Source organism: Peromyscus leucopus, chromosome 3 (assembly GCF_004664715.2).
Source record: "Peromyscus leucopus breed LL Stock chromosome 3, UCI_PerLeu_2.1, whole genome shotgun sequence".
NCBI lineage: Eukaryota > Metazoa > Chordata > Mammalia > Rodentia > Cricetidae > Peromyscus > Peromyscus leucopus.
The window spans coordinates 15807484-15826834 of NC_051065.1; positions in this window are offsets into that span (position 1 = coordinate 15807484).

A 19351-nucleotide genomic window follows, 5' to 3' on the forward strand; every position below is an offset into this window, starting at 1 on the left:
CTATAAAGTACTGTCATAGAAATCAGGCATGTAGACAAATGTAAAAAACAGAAAACTGAGAAATTATCCTTTGTGGCTCCAATTGTCCAATATTTGACTGGAATGTCAAAAGAATAAAATAGAAAAAAAGTATTTCTTCAACAAAAGTTTCTTGAAAAAATGAAGAATGAACTAGGTCTATGTATTTTATTCTTCACACAAATCATTTTAACACTTTAGTGTAAAACTTGTAAGTCAAACTGCTTGAGGGAAACCTAGGCAAAACACCTAAAAATATAAGCATGAAAACATTTTCTGTAAAGGACTCCAATAGCATTAGAGGTAATCTTTAAACCTGACAGATAATGTTACGTGAAATCAAGGACTTCTGTACAGCAAAGAGAAAAAAATATCACCAAGGTTAAGACAGCCCACAGAATTGTAAAAACAAAATGTATAGATATTTGCCATGGGATTAATATTTAGAAAATATATACAACTCTGCAAAACTTAAGTATTGAAAGCCCAAACAATTCAATCAATGAATGGTTCAGTGAACTGAATAGAAAGTTCTCAATCAAAGAAATGTATTGACACAATTTTCTTTGTCAATTGTCACCATAACTTACATAGTTACCTTGGCAATGGTGACTAAAACAGAGGGACTTGTAAAGTTAGGAGAAGATAGTGAACTGTAACTCAAGCTCCTGTTCACTGCAGGATCATTGCACAGTACATCAAGAAAATTTAGACACGAAGCACTAAAGATTATAACATCATGCAAATCATCAGGGTTGAATTTCATAAAGGGGCCAGGAGCTACATCCTAGCCAGGTCTAGGAATTCCTCAAAAATGATGAAGCTGACCACAGCATCTTGTCGTTATTGACTTCTCAGAAGATGGCTAAGTTGAGACCAAATGCCTAAAACATTTTACAATTTGTGGCATATTATCCCATGCTAATAGTTATAAAATAATAAAATTAGTACCAAACTTGACCATTGAAACAGGCTCACAGATTTGGCATTTTAGTGGATTTAAATTCATTAAACACACTAAGGTGAATAATGCCTTTCAAGTGCCCTCTTTTAAATTCTAACTATGTTCCAAATAATACCTAAATTGTACAAAGCTCAGATTTAGGTATAAAATTTCAAAAAAATTCTAAATTTTATCCTGTCAACAGCAGAAAATATCTGTCTTGTTTGGGGATTTGACACAAAAATTTGAAAAAGAAACTTCAAGGTATCTTAAAAGAAACAATGTTTTAGCTCTATATTCAATACACATAAATATGCTAACTGCGATTTTGAAAATAGAATATACATTTTACAATCTGACATTCAGTTTAAACAAATAAAAAATTAATCATATCTCCTTACTATGTGTTTGTGGATCTTTTCCTCCCAGTGACAAATATCCCTTGCTGATGATCCCACTTTATCTGTGCCATCACTTTTTGGTAAAATCAGCATTTAGAAATAACTTTTTCGAGAATGAGGTGCAACAGTACTAATTAGAGCCGTAATATATAGTGAACACCCAGAGAATTCAGAGAATTTCAACCCTATCAATTTTGCTGGGTATTGGGGGATGAGGGTTTTAAAGATGATGCCAAATATCCTCCTAGTTTTAGGATGGCCTCTTTCAAAGTAAACCATTTAAAACTTAGTGATGTTATCAGTGACATAAGTTCATTTTATAATTGGTGATTACAAAGTATGGACCTGCTTGATAATTAAAAAAAATTCTCCAGTTATGGTACTACACAATTAGGACCATCATTGAGAATTGCTTTGCTTATGTGTGGGTGTAGACACCATGAAAATAATATACGAACTTTTTTTGTTATGAGCTTTCTTTGCTATTTATATTTAACATATTCAAGGACAGCATTCAGTAAGATCCAGAGAATCTGAAATGTTAGATATTCATGAACCCATCTATTTTCTACAATATCTCTTCACTACCTTGTCACAACTTTAATTATTTTATGTTCATCGTGTATTTAATATACTTTAATAAATTTCAAATTTTAGCATATTTTTAATTTCATTATTATTTTTTCCACTCATTTATATTCACATTCTTCTTACCATTTTCCTTCTTGTGGTATTATTTTTGAGTATAATGTGATATTTGTTCTTCACAAGAAATTATTCTTACTTCAAACATACTAAGTGTGAAAATCATTTCAAAAGTTTGTAACCCCCATGGTAAACTATTTCTGTCTATTCATCATTTGTAATAATATTTTAAAATCCTTATTTTCCTAAATTGTTCTATAAGTCTTAATCACATGTTTATTTTTCAACTTATTCTTTGAAAATTACATAGGTGTATACTGATAATATTTATCCTCTACTTCCTCCTTCCAGCAATACCCATAACCCATACCCATACCCATACCCATTACCCTAATTTCTCCTTCTTTTCCTTTTTTTCTTCTTCCTTTCCTCCTCCTCTTCTTCCCACTGACTATAATCAGCGCTGCAATATGCATATGGGGGTGGGGTCATCAACTGGACAAGGGCAATTTACCAGTGGGCACACACCACCAAAGTGACTCTCACTTAGCAGCAATCCACTACAAATAGCTCCTCCATGAGGGGTGTGGCCATGGGAATCCTTCCCTGTTTCACATTGGAATGTTTGCAGAAGTTGCTTGAGCTTGTGTATGTCTGCAAGCAATCACAGCTTCTTTGAGCTCATTTGTGAAGCGGCCCTGTCATGCCCAGAGGACAACATTCCATAGTTCTCCTCTCTATCCTTTCCTTGTTGGTGAGCATTTATAGTGCTGGGAAATCTTAGGAAGACTCCTGGAAAAAACTCAGATATTCTTAGTCAGTACTGGGCCCTGTGTGCTACATTACCAGCGTGCCAGTCAAGATATGCCCAATGACACAATTGTGGCAAGACAGTTTATAAGAGTAATCAACCACTTTCTTGACTTAGTGTGAGGTCTGCTCCACAATAATGACATCATGCTTGGTACAGTAAACTTGGCCAAAACCCATAGCTAGACATGTTGATTTTGCTTTGATAAGTGATTTTGTTTTTGATATATTTTCTAAATATTTATGCTTGTATTCACAGATTTTGCTACTCTTAACCTTTACCAGAAGAATTGTATAGTGAGTAGTAGATATGCAAAGACCCACAATTTTTCAAAGTATGAAAATAATTGTCTGTGAGTGCTTAGCCATAGATAAGACATATATCTCAATTCTTTCTCCAAAGCTCAGGAAACATCTACGAAGAGATGTTTGTTTCCTTTAAAATTATTTCTAACAGAAATTAAAGACTGACTTAGTTTCTAAATAAAAAAAATATGTGCTATGTACTATATGCTGTTTATTTCTCAAAATTATTTAAAAAATAAATGGAAAAGCTTTAACTTGTATCCAAGTTTTACCAATCTTTAACAACTATTCTTATTTCCACAATACTTCAAGCCACCTTGGTTGAAATATTTTTTTAATATATTTGAATTGAGTTTTTAATTTTTTTTCAAAATTAGCTTAGTTTTGGGGAACAGTGCAGTAGTGTACTCTGGAATACAGATGCTCAAAGATTTCTGATAAAAGGCAAGGAATCTGCCTAACCAAAATGAAAGATGTGGAGATGGGAAAAGAGTTAGATGGGATAGAGGCCTACTAGAAAATAGTACTGAATAGCCATTCCTGAAGACAAAGCATTTATGAGTGTAAAATAGTGCAGCAAATGCAAGTCATAATTTTATAGTGACTAGACACTAGAATGAAAGAAAAATTCAAAAGTTATCTAATTCGACCATCCCTTCCTGTTCTCACAGTTTTCCCTTAGATATTAGTCTCACTCATGCTTAACTCTTTTCAATAATTGTTCCATTTTCAGCTTATCCATAGAGAGATTAAACCTGTCAGCCCCATATTTTGCATAAGGAAATTAGAAAACAGTAGGATAAAGGAATCAATATTGTTACCAATTGGAGGAGCTCCATAGAACAGATTGCTGTGTAAAACAGACAGAAGATAGACGGTATGAGATTGAGACTCAATAGAATAGACTATAATACTTATCACCACATTTCTAAGTACCAATAATATTACAGGAGAATTTAAGGAGTTCTAATTGCCTAATAAGTATATTTATTCATTCATGGACAGGAAAATGTAATGAAGGGCAAGGTGCCTTAAGAAAGATTAATTGGTCAGTAAAATGTTGATAGGAATGAAGAAATAAAGCCAAGAGAAAAAGAAAGTAATGGAATAAGACACTCATAAATCCAAGCCTGTAAACAAGTTTAAATAATGGAGAAGATAGGATGGATCCTACAATCAGAGTAGGGTTAAATCTTGCAGGTTAACAACTGATTAAACAGACAAAGCCAGGACATATAAAGGAAAAGAAGGACTCTGACGAGAGGAGAAAGTAGGATAGCTCTTGAGCTGTCATTCCTCTCCTCCAAACCCAGTCCAACAATCTCACCCCCAGCTTTGCAGCAGACTATCTGCTTTGGCCTCCCTGCACCCCCTGACCCCTTGCACCCATGTCCCCTGCTCCCCAAACCCCCTACTCCCTTCCCTCTTGCTCCCTACCCTGTAGCTAGAGTTTTCCTGCCTTGCCCACAGTCAGGACAAATCTTTGTCACCTGCCAGTCCCACAGCCGCTCAGACCCAACCAAGTAAACACAGAGACTTATATTGCTTACAAACTGTATGGCCGTGGCAGGCTTCTTGCTAACTGTTCTTATAGCTTAAATTAATCCATTTCCATAAATCTATACCTTGCCACGTGGCTCATGGCTTACCGGCATCTTCACATGCTGCTTGTCATGGCGGCGGCTGGCAGTGACTCCTTCCTCCTTCCTCTTCTCTCAATTCTCCTGTTAGTCCTGCCTATACTTCCTGCCTGGCCACTGGCCAATCAGTGTTTTATTTATTGACCAATCAGAGCAATTTAACATACAGACCATCCCACAGCACTACCCCCCCCACACTCCCCTGTTCCCTGCCCCTGTGCCCCCTGCCCCATCTCCTGTGGCTCACACATATTTTGCCCTCGAAACTTCCTTCCCCACTCATGACTTTATCCCAGGCCCCAACTCCAGCTATTATTCCCTGGGAATCTACAAGCCTGTCCTGCCAGGCACAAAGTAGGCTAACTGTAGATCTTCATCTCTCCCTCCATTGCTCCAAATCTAATACCCCAATCTCATCCCTGCTCTGGAGTACAACTTCTGCTATGGCTGCTCATCACTCTCTGCCCACATTCCTGAGGGACTAAAAAGATCCTGGAGTAACACCCCACTTTCCTCCCTCTTTTGGACCACCTCATCCTACCCTATTAGCCCATCTCCATTCCTAAATGTCAGTTCCCAATAACTAAAAATACATTTTACCTAGAACCTCCAGTGACCATACCTGTCAGGATCCCAGAAGAATTTCCTACCAGGGAACACACAGCCACACAACACTCTTCTAAGATCCAGAGAGGGCAACAGAATCTAGAAACAAAATACCCATCTGACAAAGACAAGGCCAGATCCATGTACCCCTCCTAGAGCCCTCCTTGTTACTTAGCCTCTCTGGGTCTGTCGATTGTAGCATGGTTCTCTTTTACTTTCCAGCTAATGTCCATTTATAAGTGAGTACCAACCATATTTGGCTTTCTGTGTCTGGGTTACTTCACTCAGGATGCATTTTCTAGTTCTATCCACTTGCCTACAAATTTCATGGTGTCATTTTTTTCTAACAGCTGAGTAATACTCTGTTGTGTAAACATACCACATATTCTTTATATATTCTTTGGTTGAAGGACAAATTAGATTGTTCCCAATTTCTGACTATTGTGAATAAAACTGCAAGGAATATGGTTGACCAAGTGTCCTTGTGATAAGATAGAGTGGGTATATGCTCAAGACTGCTATCACTGGGTCTTGAATAGATTGATTCCTAGTTTCTGAGAAACTGCCATATTGAATTCCAGAATGGCTGTACAAGTTTGCACTCCAAACAGCAATGGAGGAGTGTTTCCCTTGTTCTACATCCTTGCAAGCATGAGCTGTCACTTAGTTATTGATCTTAGCCTTTCTAACAGGTATAAGATGGAATCTCAAAGTAGTTTTGATTTGTATTTCCCTGATGACTAAAAATGTTGAACATTTCTTTAAGTGTTTACCAGCCATTTGGGATCCTCTATTGAGAATTTTCTGTTTAGATCTGTACCTCTAGCTAGAGTTTTCCTGCCTGGCCTACAGTCAGGACAAATCTTTGTCACCTGCCAGTCCCATAGCCGCTCAGACCCAACCAAGTAAACACAGAGACTTATTTTGCTTACAAACTGTATGACCATGGCAGGCTTCTTACTAACTGTTCTTATAGCTTAAATTAATCCATTTCTACAAATCTATATCCTGCCACATGGCTCGTGGCTTACCCGCATTTTCACATGCTGCTTATCCTGGCAGGTGGCTCCAGGCAGTGACTCCTGCCTTCCTCTTCTTTTATTTCTCCTCTCTGTTAGTCCCACCTATACTTCCTGCCTAGCCACGGCCAATCAGGTTTTATTTATTGACCAATCAGAGCAAATTGACATACAGACCATCCCCCAGCACAGCCAAGTGCAGATCATCTCAGACACCTGCACTCAGGCCCGTGGTCCTAATCATCCTCTATGCGGACCTGCTGGGTAAAGCCACGAGGAACCCAAGAATGGGCTCCCACAGGACATACAGAACATCCCACAGCATGTACCCCATTTTTTAATTAGATTGTTTGGTTTTTTTGATGTCTAGTTTCTTGAGTTCTTTATATATTTTGGATAATATTTTATATTATATAATTTCATATTATATTATATAATTTATATTATATTATATTATATAATTTTATATTATTTTGGATACCTTTTTCCATTCTATTTTGTCCTTTGACTTACGGAAGCTTTTCAGTTTCATGAGGTCTCATTTATTAACTGTCAGTCTTAGTTACTGTGCTATTAGTGTTCTGTTTAGGAAGTTATCTTTTGTTTCAGTGTGTTCAAGGCTATTCTTTACTTCCTCCTCTATTAGATTCAGTGTGTCTGACTTAATATTGAAGTATTTGATACACTTGAATTTGAGTTTTGTGCAGGGTAATGCAGATGGATCTGTTTATATTCTTCTATATGCAGACCAGCACCATTTGTTGAAGATGAGGGATTGAGAGAGAGAGTACAGGGAGAAACAAATGGAAGAGAGCTCGATTTAGGAAATAATGTAGAAAACCTAATTCAATGGGAACTTCCTGGACCCTATGAGGGTGACCCTAGTGAGGACTCCTAGTAATATGGAGCTTGAACCAGCCATCTTCTATCACCCAGCAAGGTTTCCAGTGCTGAGAATGGGACACTATCCAGCCATAAAACCTTCCACTCACATTTGTCCTTCCTGAAAGTTGTGCTGGGGCAATGGTGCCTCAGAGCTTTTGAGAGTAGCCAAACAAAACTGGTCTGACTTGAGGCCACCCATGCCACTAGAGGGGGCCCATGCCTGACACTGCCTGGATGGCCCCGAGACCTCTGATAGAACCAAATATGACTGACCAAAACTTGATATGCCATGCGTTGTTGATACCCATGGGAGGCCTACTCCTTTCTGAACAGAAACAGTAGAGTGGATGATGGGTCCGGCCTAGGGCAGGTGGGGGGAGGGAATGGGAGGAGAGGAGGGAGGGGAGACCATAGTTTAGGTGTGAAATAAATAAATTAAAGAAAGAAAAAATATTTTTTAATGACATTCTCCTATACTCATGGGTCAGTGCCTAGGAAAATCATTGTCAGAGAGGCTTCTTCTGGCAGTTGATTGGAACAAATGCAGAGACCCACAGCCAAACATTAAGCATAGCTCAGGGAACCCTTTGGAAGAGCGGGAGGAAAATTGTAGGGGCCAGAGAGATGGAGAACACTAGGGAAACATGGGCCACAGAATCAATTAGACAGGTCTCATTGGGGTTTACAAAGATTGAAGCAGCAATCATGGAGGCTGCATAGGTCTCCACTAGGACCTCGGCATACATGTTCCAGTTGTTTACCTTGGTGTTCTTGTGGGACTCCTAACCGTGGGAGCAGGCATGTCTCTGACCATTTTGCCTGCTCTTGGGACCCTTTTCCTCCTACTGAATTGCTTCGTCCAGGCTTGATATGAGGGTTTGTGTCTAGTCTTATTGCATCTTGCTGTGTTCAGCTGATATCCCTGGGAGACCTGCTCTTTTCCAAAGGGAAACAGAAGAGCAGTCAGTCTCCAGGAGAGGGGAAGCAGGGAGGGATTGGAGGAGTAGAGGGAAGGGAGCTACAGTCAGGATGGATTCTATGAAAGAAGAACAATTAAAAAGAAAAAAAAATTGTAAGAGCCAGAGGGCATAGAGGACACCAAGAAAACACAAGCCTCTAAATCAACAAGAACAAAGTTCATATGAACTCACAGAGATTGAGGCAGTAGGCACAGGGCCTGCAAGGTCTGTACCAAGTATTCTGTGTGCATATTATGACTTCCACTTTAGTGTTTTTAATGGGATTCTTGAGTGTGTAAACAAGTTTGTCTGATTCTTCTGCTTCCTCTTGGGCTCTTTTACTTCTGTTTGCATTGACCAATTCTGATGTGTTAGTTTTTATTTCATTTTAGTATGTTTTTATTATATTTAATTATACTATTATCCATTCTTTAAAAAAACAAGGCTCCAAGTTTCAATTTTTTGGGGGGTATAATAGGTTGTGGATATGGGTTGAGCATGAATCACCAATAGTACATTTCTCTGTAAAAGCTGTAATGATAACTGGACATGTTGATTTCAGAAGGGATGCTCTGCTGAGGTAAAGAGAAAAAAGAAAGAGACAGAGATCCGAAGGTCACCAGTGTGGAAGTGAAACAGAAACATTCAAAATTTATCCAGCTTTCAGGGAACCAGGTAAGTCAGCTCTACAGAGGTAAAAAACAGAAGGTGAGAAGTAGCATCTCCCACTATTTCTTTAAACAAAATTGTTACTTTCCTTAATTGTTCACAAGCATGTTTCCAGTAGCCTGAGAACATGTGCCAAGTCTTGCAAACACATGCATAAAAAGAAATACTTTATAATAACAGAGTTACTCATGCTAAAATAGTACATAAATATATAGGTTTTTTAAAGGCATATTGCCATGTTCTTAAGATTTCAAGAGTAATTTTAGCAAATACTCAAAAGCAATTTCTTTTAAGTCTAAGTAACCTAGCACCTGTTTTTGTTTCCTTGATTTTGCCTTTATGCTCTTTATTTTTAATTATATTTTTTTAATTTATAGAAAACCTATTTAAAGTTCACTTGTTTGTGGGGGTACTTATAATAACCAATGTATTTGTAAAAAGATAGTATATTATAAAACAAAAAGTGAATATTGTAATTCAGGGTTCAAGGCTCTAACCTCAGAAAGTTTTCTTGATTCTTGAGTAATTTCTTGAGTCAATTCCCAATTTTGAAACCACATGACGCCCTCTGTTGCTTCTCCCTTACTCCCCTCCTTTGTTACTAGTTCCACATCTGTTTGCTTAGCGCTCTCAAAGTTCTATAGTATCCTGGATATATTTCTCAATTGCTCGGCCAACTACAATTATAAGGACTTATTCAAACTAAAAGTGAAAAAAACATGAAATATCTTTAACTTAGACAGTTTATATGTCTTTGTTTTACAATGCACACCAGGTGCTTCTTAAACAAATATTCAGAATCAAAATCTCTGATAATGTGAGACATCAGTCCTGAGCAAAGTAATCAAAATTGCACCAGAGTAGTTGATAATTTTATGGTGAAATTTAAAGGCAATGCAGTATTTTTTAAAGTGTAACATTTAGATAAATAAAGATTTGGGAAATTTGCCAGTGTGTGGTTTCTTGCATTCACTTAACAGATTAGGCAAGAATCTGAAACTGAGGTAGACTATTTCTGGCTTTTTATTTCTGTTTTTATTCTAGCAACTCCAGTGGGAAAAGAGCACTGGGAATCTCCTAGGTTTTGGTGTGGAGTTAACAGTTCAATAGCAATTTAAGAAATATTTGTTACTTTTTGAGGTCAACAGTGAAACGTTTGGTTATGCTTCTCAGGGGAAGTTCATCAGAGAATTGTTTTCTCGCTAAATTATTTAATAAATATTTATTGCCTAAGTTTCTATGTCAGGTGCTGTTCTGATTATATAAACTAAGGGATGAAACAATATCCCTGTAAGTAGTAAATCTCTAGCACAAGTAAAGATGGAAATCCTAAAGAAAATCAGCACAAAACTCTAAAATATGTGAGAATAAGAGCAGCATAAGAGAGCTTGATTATTATTATATAATTGGGGGAAGTTTCAACCTTGCAATGATAGTTATGGGACAGCTCCAATAACAACAAAATGAAGACTGTAGTGGGTTTAGTGAATGTGATATATGGATGTTGGGGCAGTAATAAATAGACAGGACAATGGTGGGTGCAATTTCCTGTGCCAAGAAATATCTACTTTGGTGACAGGAGAGAAAAGTGTACAGTAGCTGGCCCTATGTCATCTAGGAAAGACATAGAAAAAAACTTATTAAAAAAGGCAAAGGTGATGGTCTTCATTTACTGTAAAAATGCTTCTCTGGTGAGGGGTGATGGATCCATTTACAGTTTTAACAATGATATTTAGAATGCAATTAGTTTTGGGGCTGGTCTAGCACAGCGGTGGTAGTAGATTCTCTTCAAGGGTCTATGCCTTATCAACCCTAGGAAGCTGTGTAGGTTTCTAATATCAGGCATGATTTCCTTCATGTTAGGTGAAACTTCAGTCCAATTATACAGATGTTGGTTCCCTCAACATGTAAGTATCACTTACTGCACCTTAACGTGTATCTGGCCATGCTGTTCACCATGGTAATTCATAGGTGTTGCTTCTTGTTAGGACCATTAATTGCTTCCTTCCTGTCTTAGTTGGAGTTTCTATTACTGTTCTGAAGCACCATGGCCAAAAAGCAAGTTGGGGAAGAAAGGGTTTGTTCGGCTTAAGCTTCCACATCACAGTTCATTATCAAAGGAAATCTGGGCAGGAATTCAAACAGAGCAGGAACCTAGAGGCAGAAGCAGATGCAGAGTCTATGGAGGAGTTCTGTTTACTGGCTTGCTCAGCCGCCTTTCTTATAGAACCTAGGACCACCAACTCAAAGAATAGCACCACATATAATGGCCTGGACCCTGACCTATCAATCGCTAATTTAAAAGAAAAAATACCCTACATCCAGATTTTATGAAGGCATTTTCTAAATTAAGGCTCCCTCCTCCTTGATGACTCTAAATCAGCTTTCCTCAACCTGTGTGTTGTTACCATTTTGGGGGTCAAATTACATTTTCTTTTTTTTTTGTTTTTTTTTTGTTTTTTTTTTTTTTGTTTTTTTGTTTTTTCGAGACAGGGTCTCTCTGTGTAGCTTGGCGCCTTTCCTGGAGCTCACTTGGTAGCCCAGGCTGGCCTCGAACTCACAGAGATCCGCCTGGCTCTGCCTCCCGAGTGCTGGGATTAAAGGCATGCACCACCAACGCCCGGCAAATTACATTTTCACAGAGGTCACCTAAGATCATCAGAAAACACAGATATTTACCTTATGATCCATTACAGTAGCAAAATTACAGTTATGAAGTAGCACCAACAATAACTATTGGTTGGGGATTCACCACAACATGAGGAAATGTATTAAAGGGCTACAGCATCAGGAAGGTTGAGAACCACAGCTCTTGCATGTGTCAAGTTGACCGAAAACTAGCCTGTCCACTTCTCTCAGCAGTTTGCATAGTATTTTCTGGTACTGTGAAAACTGAGCTACATGAAGAAAGTTTCCAGGTTAGATCTGGCTCAAAACATTTGAGTCTTGTGTCCTAAGTGTATGGTGTCCTTAGCAATAGGGCCTCACTTTCACCCTCTGAGCAGAAACCAAGGGTGACAGCAATGAATAGTCTATATTGTTTTGGGGTCATTTGGAATACTTTCACCAACTATTTGAAAGGAGAATTTTTTTTTTATTTTGTGGCTAGTACTGAGGATTTTCTTAGTATGGTTCTTATGGGGGAAAACTGGCATCCAAAGTAGCACAACTTCCTAAAAGATATATATCCATTCACTTATATGTACGTGCAGAATTTTAGGCAAATATAAAATAATAAAATACCTTAAAACTTTCTGAAACAACCTTGGTGTTATTGGACCCTCCTCCTTCCTTCTCCTTTTGTATTGGCTTTCCTTCCCTTCCCCAAATGGAGCCCACTTTCATGTTTTTCCATTGCCTGCTTCATACCACCTGTATCTTGCTGTTCGCATTGCAAAGTCCCTGCCAACGACCTCTTTATTCTTTCCTAGTTTTGGCAGTTACTCCCTGTTGTATGCTTACATCTGTTGATTCGAAGATAGGAACAGCAGATGTAAGTATACAACAGGGAGTAACTGCAAAACCTGGGAAAGGATAAAAGGGTCATGATTTGTTTTCTTTACAGCTGAACACTATTGCAAACTGTACATGTACTGTAGTTTCATTATCCAGTAGTCAGTTAAAGGAAAGTTAGGTTGATTCCATTTCTTAGTTGTTGAGAACAGAGACACAGTGAGCAGAACTGAACAAGTGATTGTGGAGAGGACGTCCAGTCCTTTAGGCGTATATGAAGGAATGGTTTAGTTAGGTCAGATGGGAGAATTACTTTAGAGAATTCTTCGTAATGATTTCCAGAGTAGCTGCACCAGTTTGCAATCCCATCAGCAATTAATGGGATTCTCCCTACACCCTTCCCAAAGAACTACAAGCAACTAATAAATGCCGAGAGAGAAAATTATCCAGTCCCAGGGATCAATCCTCTAATGGTTATCCAATATAAACTGGTCAATGCTGAACAACACACAACACTAAAGGATGCAGTAGTTGTGTGTGTGTGTGTGTGTGTGTGTGTGTGTGTCTGTGTGTGTGTAATATGTGTGCATGTATCTAACAACAATAAAGTAAAAGAGGTTCCCAGCCTGAGAGTTGGTTGGATGGAAGGAGTTGGAAGGTGGGGACATGAGAAAGCCTGGAAGAAGGAAAGGAAAGTAGGAAAGTTATATAATTATTTTTTAATTAAAAATGTATTTTTTAAAATACAAGTAAGTTGGGCTGCAGAGACTGCCATAAGACCTGGTAGTGTGTGATAAAGATTCTGGCTAATTAAAATAAGGAAACCACAGAAGTAATGAAATATATTATTATTTTATTATATATTATTATAATATTATTCAATATGTGGAATAGCCCTTTGAGTTGACTTCTGCCAGTGGATATGCCAATATGAGAGACATTTGAATCTGATATTAGGGATCAAGGTCTAAACTAAACTTATAAATTAGAATTAGTTGGAATAATATTTATAACCATGTAATTCATTAATTAATCAATACAGTAAATGTACAGAAGGAAATTATTGTAAAGTATGTCAACACTAAGAAGCTGAGGTGAGCAAGCATTGATAAGGAAGGCTGGGCCCATAAAGCAAGAGGCATCTCAAGAGAATGTATTGTCATGGGAGCTGGTGACAAAATTGATGCACGTAGGCAAGGGTAACTAACATCCTTATATGATGGAAAGGAGCCAAATACTCATTTACTTTAGAAATGTGGTAAGCCTGGTAGAAGCAAATCCAGTGAGATGGGTCTGTAGACACCTGTGAGGATTAAGCAGCAACAAAAACTTAAAACAATTGGAAGTGAGAAACATATGGTGCATTTGAGGATTTTCACTATAAGACAACAAATGTCTTAATAGCTGGCTGAAGAAGCAAACCCATTAGAAAGCTTTCTTTTTTTATTTAGAAAAAATAAGAGTAGCAATATAATTATGTGTTTATAGCATGAATATATAAAAGATAAAAATGTGGGGAACAATAGGAGACAATTACAGACACGGTGTTCTGAGTAGTCAGAAAGTGAGGCATGAATCTAAGTCCCAGGAAAATGAGCACATAATCTGAGGATTGCACGGAGGCACGGAAGGACACATGGCTGTATCGAGTCAGCCAGGTAAGCACACCCTTCAGAGTCCTGATGCAAATGGATCCTCCACCCACCTATATTTAGATAGAAGTGCAGTTTTACCATACAGATACAAGAAAGGCAGGGGTTCAAGGGAAATGCACCAGAAAAGAACCTGGTCCATTTCAATTCTCCTTCTCAAATAATAAGAGCAGATAGGAATCAATCCCATGAAATAACATTTTTACCAATAGTTTTAGGCATATTACATGCCAAATATCTGAATCTCTTTGTATTAAAATCAATGAAAAAGATGGTAAATAACTCGTTTTCATTACTGCTCAGGTGATTCAGGTAAAAAAAAACCACAGTTGGCAAAATTTCAGAGAAGTGCATTGTTTTTAATTAGATGTGAGACACACACATGAACAACACTAAATGAAATAAATGAACTTTGTATTTTTGTTTGTATTTTGTTTTATTTCAACTGTTTTTGTCTTACAGGTCCATTTGTTTGTTTTGATTTTAATATATTGGATATTTTGTTTTGCTTTGAGAGAGAGAGTGAAAGAGAGAAAGAACATGGGTAGGTGGGGAGGTAAGAAGGATCTGGAAGGATCTGGGGAGGGGAAAGAATGTTATCAAAATACAATAAATAAAATTTTAGTAAAGTTATAAATATTAATAAATGAGCAGTAGATAAATTTAAAATTCTGAAAAAAAAAGTCTAAGATGTTTCAGAAATAAAAGACATGTGTAGTGGGTAGCCATTCCAGCTTTGATCTGGAAGTTCCAACCCCCATTGAGGCTTTGGTAACTGTCATGCCTATAGGAAGGGCTGAGGGAGGACCCTGAAGACCCGAGATCCAGATGTACCAGCTCTCTTGGTTCCTGGACGCTGGAGGTAGACTGAGCAAAGTTTTCCAGAGAACACCACCAGACTGCGCTACACCTTTCCCAGACCCTGTAACCTATCTCTTCACATGCGAGTTACCCCACAAAATAAACCTCCCTTTTAACTACGTGGAGTTGCCTTAATAATTTCACCAATAGACATGTATAAGTCTAAGTAATTAAAATGTCATAATGTAATCACAAAAAAGGGCAAATAAATTGATGAAAAGTAAAATATAATATAAACATGTTTATGTATACATATATGTATACATATAAATACTCATGGAAATATCATAAATGCATGTAAACACAAATTTACATATTCCATAGTTATATATGCTCATGTGTATCTACTTATTCTAGATTATCTTGAAATTAAATTGAAATTTATCTTCCTTGAGTAACATCTATTTCATGTGAATTAGAAAAAAAGACATTGTTTCAAGCATGGATGTGTCTACTTTAATCCCAGTACTTGGGAGACTGGATCAGAAATCAGAAACTTTCCAACAAAGAAAACACTCAAATCACTTCACTAGTTAGTGAATTTATGAAACATTTAAATAATTATTAGCTTATTCTCTAATTAAAAGAAAAATCAGGAAAGAAGAACACTTTAATATTCTTTGTATCTGGGTAAAGCTAGCCACCCTGTTGTCAAAACCACACAAACACATTACACAAGAGAAAAACATGTTACCAATTCTTCTGTGAAATAGTAATGAACTGAATGTAGAAAGGGGACCATACCTTACAATCAAAAATAATTTGTCCTTGGAATATAAAAGTCACATAATCTACTACATTAATATGAAAAGATGGAAAAACCACATGATCATTTTAATAGGTGTAGTAAAATGTACAAAATTGAACAACTTATCCAAATTAAAGCTCTTCTAAACATAAGAACCGAAGGAAAACATCTGAATTTTGTAAAAAGCTGCAGCTGAAAGCCTACACAGGATGATTGACACCTAGCTATGACAAGCTATAGCCACAACCCCAACAAAAATGCAGGAGTGTCACATCACACTAATCTATTAAAAATGGCACTAGATCTTTTCATCCATTTTCATAGCACTCATTTTCAACTTTTATCATAGGGAGAATATACAGGACCTTCAGCAAAGCGTATACATTTGGGAGGAAACTTGATATCAGGAAGATGGAGGGCTTCATAATGGTAGACAGGAACTTGGTAATTTCCCCCGTGTTGTATTTGAACTGTAACATTACTGAAGGTACCAGAAATAAGTATTTCAGAGTTTTGGGGTGCAATTCCGAAAATATCTTTAAGTTCCTGAATAACGTACTCATTGTTGGAACACCGAGAGTGTCTTTTTTAGTAACTCTCAGAGGTTAATTGAGGTTCCACGTTACCTTGCGGGGCCCTCTGGAACTTCCCTGGGAGTTTCCTTTGAATGTCAAATTTGGTTGTTAAGTTTGTGGCTTCTTCAAACAAAAACTCATGATAAACTTCCATGTTTTTGAACTAGTAGGTCTTTGGGAAATGAATTTTTGTGAGAGAAATACATTTCACAATGCGTTGTGATGGAGCAGCCCATTGACTTGACGTGTAGAAACTGTGGATGTTTCCAATCTATGGAAGCAGCCCTGCGAAGGCAAAGGCATGAGGACCACAGTGTTAGGTCAGCTCAGGTTATACAGAGACCCTGTTTAAAAAAATCAGGGGCAGGGACATAGCTTAGGGATGGAGCACTTGCCCAGCATATACAAGCGCTAGGCTCATGCCTCAGGACTGCAAAAGCCAAGTAACAAAATCCAACTGTGTGATGGATGGTCACAGGAATTCCGGAAATGTGTGAGCTCAGCGAGCAGATTTCTGTGTAGATTCTGTCAGGATGGAAGGACCTCAAAAAAACAAGGTGCTGTTGCTCCCCATTTGACTGTTGCTGTTTATATTCCTTTGTGGAGGCCATATTTTCACAGGCTTTTTCTCAGATAAATTCACGTGTGCTGCATGGTGAAGACAGACCAGAGGCCATACATGCAGGCAACTAACTTGTCTTTTTTTGTTCTGTCTTTTGACATGATTATGTCTACTGACTCATCTTAACTTACAAGCAAAACCTACAAAAATAAATTCTTTATGGTTTATCTTTAAAGAAGTACAAAAAATGTTGTTACTTTTGGTGAATAAAATCATTTTTCATAGTTTATTTCAATCTAAATAAAATGTGATTTTTGTTTACAAATGATACTAGATGCCCTAGCAAGTATAGAAAAATGGGGATAGGGATAATTATCCATATGTGAAAATTTCACATGGCCTTACACACAGAAATCTCTAAACACACCATTAAAATATTTATGGAACAAATCTGTGAATTTAGTAAAGTTGCAACACAGAATCAACATGTATAATTCTTTTCTTTCTTTCTTTACTTATTTTCCTTTGCTTTGCACTAAGAAATACTTGAACATCAAATTTGAACAAATTCAAATTCCAATAACACCAGAATGTATAAAATACCCAAGATTAATTTATTCTTCACAGTATATGAATCAGTATATGAAAAACTGAAAAAAATATTAAGACATAAACAGATATTCATCCTATCTTCATGGATCAAAAGGTCTCATTGTTTTAAAGTCTATATTGTGAGTTATCAACAAATTCAAGACATTCTGTGTGCGCGCGCGCGCGCGCGCGTGTGCGCACACACACACACACACACACACACACACAGGACATAATAAATCCCTATAAACCTATGAAGTACATGGAGTCAAATTAGGGGATAGAGGCAACATATCTCATAATTTGGAAATATTTCCAAAGGCTATAGTAAAAAAGCAATTTGGTACTATTTGGTACTAGTGTAAAGAAAAGTACATACACCAAGGAAACAAACAAAAAAAGAAAACCTAAAATCTTATGCATGTACAGTGAACAGATTTTCAACAATATTCTAATCATACACAAGAGGTAAATAGTTACTTCAGCTGTGTTGGGACAACTCAATATAAAAAATGTAGAAGATTAAAATTGAACCCTTTTTCATACCATATACAAAGCAACCCAAAATTTATTAAAAATAGAAATATAACACTTCACACTGAAAAACTAGAAGAAATCAAGGGGAAAGCTTCATGTTGTTGATCTTGGCAACAGTTTCATGAATATGATGCCAAAAGCACAGATCACCAAGGCAAAAATATACAAGTGAGACTACATTAAAATAAACAGCACAATCTCTACCTGGGAACACAGAGACCATACTGGGCTGGAACTCAGGGGGGAATACTCAGAAAAAAAGAAAGAAACTTGTGGATAGGAACAAAATCACTGCAAATCCTACGTGACATAACATACTAATTTCCAAAATATATAAGACATTCTACAACTCCACAGCAAAAGAATTAATAGTCCAATTAAAGTGGGTTGGGTGGATGGAGCTGTGGTTCAGGAGGAGAATTAATGGCCAGAATATGTGGCAGGCCCTGATTTTCATGCTTTACATCTCATAGAACCACCAAAAATGGACTAAAGTATGAACATAACATGCAAGTGGACATCTGATAAATGAAAGAAGTTCATCTCATCATGGAAAAGAAATTTGAAACCATATAAGGTATCACTTCAAGATAATTCTATTGAGATAATAATTATGAAACACAACAGAGAAAACAGACAAAATGGCAAATGATGGTAAAAATGAGACAGTTTTCACACTGTAGACAGGAATGCAAAATTGTGCAGTCATTGCAAAACTTTATAGAAAACAGCATATGGGTTGCAGAGATATTCAAAATTTGAAAATGGGCAGTGCACTATGATTTAGAAGTCCCAGTTCCATACGTGACAAAAAAAAATGTAGCAATTGGGATTTTGAATGGATTTGAATGAACACATTTTTATTGCAACACTGTTTATAATAACCAAAGTGTGAAAAGAACCTAATAGTCCTTGGATGTATTAATAGTTAAAAACAGTCCTTCATATAGCTATCTCGAAAAAAATTTAATTCGTCCAAAATTGGTATGCAACACAGACCACTATGGATAAACTTTGAAGTCATTATCCCAAGTGACTGACCCTACCACACAGGCACATACCGTTAAATTCCATTTACTTGAGGTAAAATGTAATGTAGAATCATTATATTCCTATAACCAAGCAGAGATGGATAGTGGATGCCAAAGGCTGGAGGAAGTGTTGAATGGGACGTATTGATGAATTGAAATAAATCATCAAAGAAAGTGAATAATTTTCAGAGATCTGTCACAGCATCATATCAATAAGTAATAGTATATTATCCACATAAAAGCTTAAGATTTGATACCTTGTTAAGTTTTCTTATTAAAATAAGATTTCTCCTGGAATAAAAACCTAATTTTAATAAAGAAAATTATCAATCTGTATTTTTCTCTTATTTACTGCTCCCCCCCCACACACACACACCTGGCGAGGTGGCTTCCTGCCACTTCAGTTCACTTCGTTGCAGGTGTAATTTAATATACCAATT